Raw genomic sequence first — 10034 nt, forward strand, 5'->3', positions numbered from 1 at the left:
CGACCAAGCACAGTGAAAACCCAGCTTTAAGTCACAGGACTCTGACAGATCAGACATGCACTAGTGAAGCAGTCAATTACATGAAAAGTTCCAGTCCCCTGGAATGCAGTGCCCATTGAAAGCAAGGCTCTAGAGGCTGAGTGGCCATCATAGTGCAGTAGGAGGGGCCCAGAGACTTCAAGCTCATATCTTAACTACTCAGCCCAGTTGTCTGCCTAAAAGCTAAGGGTGTTTTATGACTATGATTGAAGAATCTCAAATATCAGGGTGCCTGGGTGGCTCAGTCATTAAGCATTTGCTTTCGGCTCAGGTCATGATCCCAGGGGAGTGGGATCCAGCCCTGCATCAGGCTCTCTGCTCAGCGGGAAGCCTGCCTCTCCCTCTCCCAGTCCCCCTGCTTGTATTCCCTCTCTCGTCATGTCTCTCTCTGTCAAATAAATAAATAAAATCTTAAAAAAAAAAATCCCAAATTTCTTGCAGATGCAGGAAGAAGGGGAAGAGGTGGTATTACTGGAACCCAGTGCCCAGAGTCCACCAGCAGATGCTGGAAGTATGGCAGGCCTACCCTGCAGGAGTTGGAACCATGGAAGACTTAAAACTGATATTGAAGCTGCCACCGACAGAGAGGGAGGGGAAAACATCCCTCCCTCCAACCTCCTACTCCCAGAGAAGTCAGCAAATACACCTTGCAGGCATTGGCTTGTCAGTGATGTGGAGCAGAGGAGGAGAGGGAGGGGAATGGATCTGAGAAGCAGGCCTGGTTGTGGTACAAATGGAAAACCATCTTCTCTGCAGCTCAGAGATGGATAGCTGGCATCAGATTCCAGTATACCTAGGAGGCAATTACAGAGTAAACCCAAGGGGAGAGGGAAATCAGGGTAGCATTCTGCTCATTTACGTTGCCCAAATCTAGAGAATGCACATGGAAACATGCTGAGGGTATGCTGGGCCAAGGAGGAAGCGACATGATTTCGGGTTATACTGAATGTATTGAGGTAGATGCATTTACCAGAGGTTTTTATTTCAATAGACTAGTTTTGAGTAGCCAGAAGTGTTCTAATTTGTTTGCTTTGTTGGCTGACTGGACCTCGGACTATCCAGTGGTCTACCAACCAAAGCTGAGATGCCATAAATTCCTTCATGTCAAATGGGGTGGGGGGTTGAAATATTGAGCACATTTCCATGTGCCCTGTGCCCCACTCACTAACTGTATTCCCAGAATGGGCCCAGGAGACAACCCCTTTCTGAAAGCATTGAGAAATGCATTAGGGAGCATTAACACTGTCACCTTTGAAACACCCTGTTGTGACTTCTCTGTAAGACTGGGGATAGGTATAGGAAGCTTTAGTTGACGTGAGCTCCCTGATTCAGTCTTCCAGCATCCTAGAGAACAGACCCCAAGCAATAGCGTTTACAAGTGGCAAGATGGACATGGTTACTTATATGCCTAGAAAGGGAGTTCAGATGCTAAATGAATAACCAATGCCCCCTATAGTCTACCCCTTGGCTTGTCCATTGACCTGACCCCCCTTTCCAATACTTACACTTCAAATTAAAGCTTCCATCTACTATAATACCACTAATCATCTTTTGAAAAACCTATAATGAGTTACTCATCCCCAAAGGAATCATCCTAAATCTTGTGAGTAATTATATCCAGCTGCCAGTCCATGAGCTGTGGGGTAGGGTGCCTCCTCTGATGACTACTGTCTTGTCTCAAAATTCTACGATCTGAGCAAGAAATTGTAAAATTCACAACCACCAACACACTATTTAATAATGAGGGAAAGGAAAGAAGAGAAAAATTAGCTTAAAATAGTTAAATTACGCATTTGACTGACTCTAGAATCAGTCATAGAACAAACCATTATTTTATGTACCATTAAGGAAAATGATCCAGTTAAATGGTGACACAATGACTTCTCATCACTCGTAAGTTAGAGCTATTGTATACGCATTTAGACAGAGATTTTTATCTTACCTAACTTTTGTACACACAGAAAATCAAAATAAAAGAAAGATTGATTGATTATGCCTCAAACTCCTTCATATTAATAGTCCTTTTCTGAGCTCCTCCCACTTGATTTCTCCAACAGAGAATATGCACCCCACTGTTTTCTTTCCATGCTCTTCTTACAGCTACGATAACGCTTCATTTCAATGTGGAATTACAGTGTAATATTTCTGAAGATATTGTAAAGCACACCCAGGGTCACCTGGGTAGTTCAGTCAGTTAAACATCTGCCTTCGGCTCACGTCATGATCCCAGGGTCCTGGGTTCTAGTCCCGCATGGGACTCCTTGCTCAGCAGGGAGCCTGCTTCTCCTTCTGCCTCTGTCTCTCTGTCTCTCTCCCTGTCTCTCATGAATAAATAAATAAAATCTTAAAAAAAAAGAAGTGAAACACAACCAAACTAGAACGGGTAGTATCAACGATGTCCATGACTCAGTTGCAGTGTTAGTAATATGAACGGCTATGATCAAGTATGCAATATGCACAGGCAATAGTCACCATATCATCAACGTTGCCTGGTTACCAGCAATAGCAAGATGTCATTAACTATAAGACACAGCCCTGTTTCAAAAGTGTTAAAAATATGAAAAAATGAGCATCTTAGATCTGATGAAATTTAGTCACCTTCAGTTCTCGGTGTGAGGACAGCTCCTGTGTTTGCCAGCTCTGGGTCCCACACTACCCCTCTTGGTACCCTGAAGCCCAGCTAACTGGCTTGTGATTAGTCTCTTGACACACAAACACCTCAGAAAAACTGCAATTTGAATGTGCTGTTTCCTGTCGAGACTCTCAGTGGTGCACTGGTGTATTAGAAAGGTTTTTTTTTGTTGTTGTTGTTTTTATTTTTTTAGGTTATCTAGTATCTAGTATCCTTGTTGAACATTCTTTAGTTTTAATACTTTGTTCCTAAAAATTCTTGGAATTCCTAAGTAGGCAATCACAGCATCTTATATATCGTGACCCTTTTGTTTCTTAAGATACTTATGATTTTATAAATTTCATTTGTTCTTTTTCTTTCTTATTCTCCTGGCTAAGGCCTCCATTATCATGTTGAACGCAAGTAATCATAGTTGTCTCATTCCTGGCTTTAAGTTGAATGCAACAGATGGTTCACTGTTAAGAATTATATGTATTATGGATCTGGGGTAAATATCCTTTTAGAAGTCAAGGCATTTTTCTTCTCTCTGAGTTTATTATTTTTTATGAATCATGATCAGATTGAGTTCTATTGAGTAGTTTACTGCATTGTTTGAGATCATCATAAAGCTCCGTTTTCTTTTTCTGCTCTCCCCTGGAGTCCCGACTTCATCTTGGTAGTGCACATCAAGGTCAAGGCCTTGAAGACCGTTCTTCCTAACCCCAGTATGGAAGGACAGGAATGGACCCCTGTAGTCTTCTTGGATAAATCTTGGGCTTTTGGGAATCTTCCACATGGAGCATTACAAGATGTTTATGAAAGCATCATTTTGATGTATTATTTTGCTTGTAAAACACCTACATTTTAAAATCCTGATTTACTTGGGGGGCCTGGTGGCACAGTCTGTTAAGCAGCTGACTCTTGGTTTCGGCTCAGGTCGTGATCTCCAAGTCATGAGACTGAGCCCCATGTCAGGTTCCATGCTCAGCACAGAGTGTGCTTATGACTCTCTCTCCCTCCCCCTCCACCCACCCTGAACTTTCTCTCAAATAAATAAATAAATCTTTAAAAAAATCCTGATTTACTCAGGATTTCCTTTCCATTAGAGAAGGGAGAGGAAGTAGTAGAAGGGAGTATTGAGGAGAGAAACCCTGTTCTGCCAGCCATATGCCATCTGCTGCAATCCCCTGAAGCAGATAACAGGACACCTGGCATGCTGAGGAGGAAACTCAAGTTCAGGGTGTTGACATGCTCTGAGCTGAAGGACAATGGCAGAGTGGGATCCTGGACCTCCAGCCCCAAATCCTGTGCTCAGAAACACTGCTTGCTTGTTCGCAGCAGAAAAGAGAGAGCAGGTTGTCCCCTCCCACGAGTGTACTTCTGCCTTTCCCCGACCCTTGGATCCTGGGCTCCAAGCATCTCTGAAGCTGGTCCCACCCCTCCAGTAGTTGTGAGGTTTAGAAGCATTGGGGCCTGCTGACCCTGCTTCCAGAGCCTCCTGGGTCCCCTGGAGGCTGTGTACCCTGTCAGAGCTGTGACTACTGGATGTGTCTGTGTGGAGGGAGAGGGTGGGGTCTGGGATCCCCTCAGGAAAAAGGAGGAGGGCAGAGAGTGGGGTCCTGATTCTGCCTCTCTACAGACCAGGCTCGGTGCTGAGATGGGTGAGCGCTCCTGTCCCTTCCTCTAACTGCAGGCTGGACTGATCCAGCTGCCTGTGATGGAAGGCTCTTGGCCGCCTCTGCTTTCCTGCTTCTTCCTGATCTGTCCCTTGGACTCCAGCCTGCCCTTCCTTGCAGCAGGCTCCTGGGTGACCAACCTGTCACAATGCCTTGGAGGCTGTGCCACAGAGCATGGAGGGACTCTGTCTCACTGGTTCCACTTCTGTCCCATGCCCAGATGCCTTCTGCCACTTCCCAGAGTTCAGGTCCTGGGACAGAGTCTGCATCTCATCTAGCTTCTACCAGGAGCTCTTCGGGGCTTGGGGCAGCTGCAGCAGCCTTTTCACTGGCCCCCCGAACTTATTCCCTTTTTTTACAAACCCTGACACCTTGGGCAACCTGAGCTTCCTCCAGCACCTTGTTTTCTTAGGCTACATGAGAACTCGGGTGTTCAGTTGCCTTCCAGTCTATGCAGCTGGCTGCCAAGTAGAGTGGCTTTCAGAATGTGGGGGAGCTGGCTGACATCTTCCCAGATCTGGTACTTGGCCCCTCCTCTCGTGATGCTTGGATCTTGGACATATTGGACCTGTCATTCACCAGCTGGCTGAAAATGGCCAGTCCTGGGACCCTTTGGGACCTCTGCCTGGGGACTCAGTGTCTGGATCACACAAAGATGGAGGCAGCTTGCAGTGGTACGACTGGGGCTGCTGAGATGAGACACCCTATCTGTGATAAACACCAACATGGCCAAACTACCTGCCGGGCCACTGCCCATTTTGAGTTACAGGAGCTTAATTTGGGCTTCAATCTCATGAGGCACACAGCTCCGGAAGCCCTGGCTTCCTACCATAGCCTGAAGGGTTTGGGTCTTAAGAGTGGTTTAAGCGGGTTTAATGCCATCTAACTAGGTTTCCTGGCTGCCACGCCCAGGCTTTGGAGACTGAACCCGAGTGGCAACCAATGGTGGGTGCCATGCTGTGCACGAATGAAACAGGACCCTGGAAATGTCCAAAAATTGGATTCATACCCCACCCCTAGCCGCTTTCTCCTGGGAAGCTGCTACTTCAGGGAAGCTGGCTGATTGTCTAGTGGGCCAAATATTCCAGGGCCTAAGGAGGTGGGAGATACCAGACTTGGCCAGAATTCACTGGCAGCCCCAAGCCAGGGCTGGTTGGCTCCCCTGGGCACACTGATCCCCCTAAACCTGCTTGATACCCTCATGGTGCTGAGCCTGGCCTTGGACTTCCAGGGCCCAGAGAGTTTGCACATCTTGCGATCATAGTTCCCCTCTGGTTCTCCTTGGGTAGAGTTGTCCCTGCCCAAGAGGCTGACCAGCTTGGAGCACTGTGTGGTCCCAGATAGGAAGTTTTCAAAGCTGGCTTCTCTTGTCTTTTCACTCTTGCAAACCCTGATTCTCAAAGGCGAGGCACTGCAGCTAGGGACCCGGAATGTCGTCAAGATCTTCCCCACCCTTGGCCAACTCTCTCTGCTTGGCCATACTTGAAGGCCCTGTGCTCCCCGGGTTCCTCTAATTTCTTCCTCTGGCAGCTCGCCAGGCTCCAGTATCTGTGGTCTGGGTGGATTGGCACAGCCCGGGGTCTGCTGCATCATGGGGCTGCCCAGTCTATGGGAGCTGAAGCTGCCGGCCCTGGCGTCCTGAGTCTGGCCCTTCCCAGGGTGGCTTGAGGAGTTGGTAGGTGAGGTACCCAGGCTTGAGCTACTGCGTCTGGTCAAAGTGGGGCTGGACAGAGACACTGTTGCTGCTTTCCAGAATCCGGGCATTCTCCAGGTCTGGTGCTGGGCTGAGAGAAAGGCCTCGTGCTGGATGGCAACCTCCAAGAGCACAGTCCTCAGATACCCCAGTATGTATATATTCTGGGTGCTTCCTTGGCCTGCCCGTGTGCCAGTGCCTGGTGGGACCCTGGCTTGAGTGGATCCCCCAGAACATGCGTGCATATTGTATTACACCAGCTGTGCTGGCCAGAACCTGGGGGCCACCCCCCCCAAAATCCCCTTTTCTCCTTTCTCTGGAGCCACTGTCCTAAAACTTTGGGGTTGGAACTCTTTTGGGGTCGCTCTGCCTGCAGCTTCTGCTGATCTCTTAGCTCCTCCTACACGAAGCCAGAATGTCCTAGATTCTCCATCTCCAGCCTTGTTCAGGGCCTGGCTGGCGGGTCCAGGGGTTGGAAGGGTGAGGGTAAGTGGTTCCTCTATATTGTGTTTGCATCCCAGCAAAACCAGGGTTGCGTGTCCAAGAGGGATGGTGAGACGGGAAAGGATGTGATTGACAATGTGGCTGATAACATGGCAAGCAGCCCTGCCCCACTGCGTGCTGAGTTACCAGCTCCTGCATACCCCACGTGGCCTCTTGGAGCGTCACCTGGTTACCTTCCTCCAGCTGGCAGCTCCCCCACACCCCAGTGCTGCTGCTGGTCTTCCTGGAGCCTGTCTCCCACCACCACTTCCCTGGCTACTGTGGACTGGCCTGGCAGCTCTGCAGAGGGGACTTTTGTGTGTGGCCCAGGGAGGATGAAAGGAGGGAAGGCTTCTGTGCTTGGCTGGGGAGTAGTCTAGGGCAGCCTGGGTTGGGCTAGAGTGGGTGTGTGTATATTGGAGGAGGGGATAGGAAAAGCAAGCCAGCCTGGCAGGGAGATAGTGGGTATGGGTGGGTGCATGAGACTGAACCCAGCTTCTGGTGGGAGGTGGGGGTGCTGCATGTGTTGGGAGGATCAGCTGGTGATTTTGGGAACACAGGCTTTGGGAAGGCTCTGGATGAGCCTTGGAATGAGAAAATTGGGAGCTGGCAGGTGGCCGTGCGGTATGTGATGTGATCTCAAGATCTCCAAATCCTTAGCAAATTTACTAAATCCATGAAATGCTTGACTTAATTGGACTTTTTGTTTTTGGTGGAAATCCATACGAGGGATGAGGCAAAGGGGCTGTGGTCATGGAAACTGTAGCTCAGAGGAAATAAAGTTGGAAATTCATGGAGGCTTTAGGGAAGGATGGAGGGCTGTGAGTAGTGCTCAGCTGTGGAATGGAGTCTAGGCCAAGTTCAATCAGATCTTCAAGGGGTAGAGGGGCCCCTTTTGCCATCTGGGTATAGAGGAATTGGCAGCTGAGGACTGAGAAACTGGGATGCTGCCCAGGAGGGAGCAGACTGATTGCCTGTTCCCTCAGCAAAGACACAAAGGCATGGTCATACCTATGGTCTTATTTGAGGCCCAGTACAACACTGGGAGGGGAAATCCACCCCCTTGGCACTCAGTGTCCAGCAATGCTGAACTACTTGGAGCTCCCAGAACACCATGAGCTCTTGCTCCTGGGCCTTTGCGTGCACTGCTCCTTCTCAAAGTAGTGATCACACTGTACTCATCTGCACAGGTCTGGGGCCCCTCAAGCACTGGTCTTCAAAGAGGTGTGCAGAAGATAACTCACAGGGGTTAAGAAAAAAAAATGTTAAGACTTATATTTCTGTTTTTCAATCTCATTTTAGTCTGAAGTTGGATTGTCTGCTTTTTAGCCATATGGTTTTATGTTACTTAACCTCTGTTCCTCAGTTTCTTCTTCTGTAATATGGGATGGTATCACACTCTTGCTCATAGGGTTTTGAGGGTAAAGTGAATTAATATGCATACAGCACTGGGAGCAGGACAGCAATGCATTATAAGTGTTCAATAAAGGTAAGCTTTCTGTGTAATTACATATTACTACATGTATGTGTATCATTTATAAGTAAATAAATACATATATGCTGGGAGTGTGTGTTCAAAACTATTTTACTAATAGGAAGCATTACTAATTTACTAATAGGAATTCAATCTGGAAGGTTTGAAGGTCAGGTCCTGGGGACAAGAACCAGTCTGATTCATCTCTGCATCCTTAGAGCCTAGTGCTGGCCCAGTACAAAGGGGTCTTGTAGACAAGGGTGGTGAGAAAAAAATCTTGGTGGATGGTGATGCCATGAACTGGGGTCTGGTTCAGGCTGTTGATTATTTCTATGTGAACCTGGGCAGGGCACGTGGCCTCTTAGAGCCTTAGTGTTCTTCTTCTGTAAAATGCCAGGTTTTAATTAGAAAAAAAGCTAATGGAAACTATCAAGCAATTCTGGGCTGGATTTAGGGTGAGGGGCGCCCTCTTGTGTTGTAATGCTGTTTTTCTCTCAGTGTACAACCTCACCACAGGCCTTTCTCCCCTCAGATGGTCCTGAAGTGGCCATCTTCTGAACCACAGATCTGCCCTTCCAGCTTCAGATCCTGATGCTCTCTCAAATGTCTGATACACGGCCTCTCTTTCTCTACTTAACCCCCACCCGACTCCAACAATGGTCTTTTCCCGATGCAGTGTGGAGCCCAGAAGAAACCTTTGGAGTCAAGGCCAGCAGTTCAAAGTCCAGCCTGACACTTACCATGTGATCTTGAGCAAGTCACTTCATCCGTGTAAGCCCCCATTTCCTCCTTGTAATAGTACCAGCCTCATGGGGCGGTTGTAAGACTTCAACAGAAAGGAGTGGTATAGAGGTCACCATTAGGTTCACTGAGCACAGTCATGTGAGTTCTCAGCGATGAATAAGTTGGAACATGTTTCACTTTGAACATGAGGAGGAACTGGGCCTTTAAAACTAAAATATAGAATTCCCCTAACATGAGCTGAGCACTTGCCATATTGCTAGGTACTATTACTTTTCCCAAAGTCTCGTACCCATTAGTAAAAATAATAATAGCTAATGATTATTAAACTCCTTCTGACCAGCATGTGCCAAGTCCTTCACAAACTTTCCCCCATTTATTACTCTCACAAACGATTAGGTAGATGCCGTTATGATAATTCCCATTTTACAAACAAGGAAACTGAAGCACAAAGCAGTTGAGTCATTTGCCCAAGGTTTTACAACTAGTGAGTAGCAAAGCCTACAACCTGCATTTGAAAGACGTTTCAGATGCAAGCAGCTTGATTCTAGAGACCTTGCTTTACCTGCATTACTCAATTTCATCTTCACAACAGCCTGCGATGTATTTTACAGATACATAACACAAAAGACACGCGGCAATACGTTCGAGGCCACACAGTTGGGCTGGGATTTGGAGCCATGCCTGACTGCAAAACCCACGTGTTCAACCCCATATTAGACTGCTCATATCACGAAGTATTCATAAGGGTACAAAGCAACTGCATTTATATTGAAATTATTCTGATTATCATTATTCAAATAATGACTAACATTTTTTCCAACACCCACGAAGTGCCAAGCTCTGTCCTGATTTACATAATAATAGCTAACATTCGCTGTGTATTATTAGGACCCGGGCCCTGGTTTAATTGTCTTAGTTGTATTATCTCATGGAAACCTCACAAAAACCCGGCGAACGGATGCTATTATCCTCACTTTACAGGTGAAGAACGCGAGGCTCACCACCGAGCCAAAATCACGTGGCTTAACTGTGAGCTGGAAATTGATCCTACAATTGCCCAACTCTCTCCGGTCTACCGGTCACTCTCTCTCTTTACTTCTCCCAGTTTCTCCTGTGACCTCTCCCGGCCCCCAGCTCCCGTATTTTATCTGCAGCAGGCCACGCCCCTTCGCCTTGAGTGTCCGCCCACTGGGCGGTGCCAAGATCTCGGAGCCTGTGGAAAGGACTGGAGTCGTTACAGGCTCCGCCCCCACGAATAGACCCTTTTCCGATTTGTTCCGGCGCTCGCGCGGTTCCTTCTGGGAGTTGTAGTCT

Source organism: Lontra canadensis, unplaced genomic scaffold (genome assembly GCF_010015895.1).
Source record: "Lontra canadensis isolate GAN:19392208 unplaced genomic scaffold, GSC_riverotter_1.0 scaffold60, whole genome shotgun sequence".
In the NCBI taxonomy this organism is placed as follows: Eukaryota; Metazoa; Chordata; class Mammalia; order Carnivora; family Mustelidae; genus Lontra; species Lontra canadensis.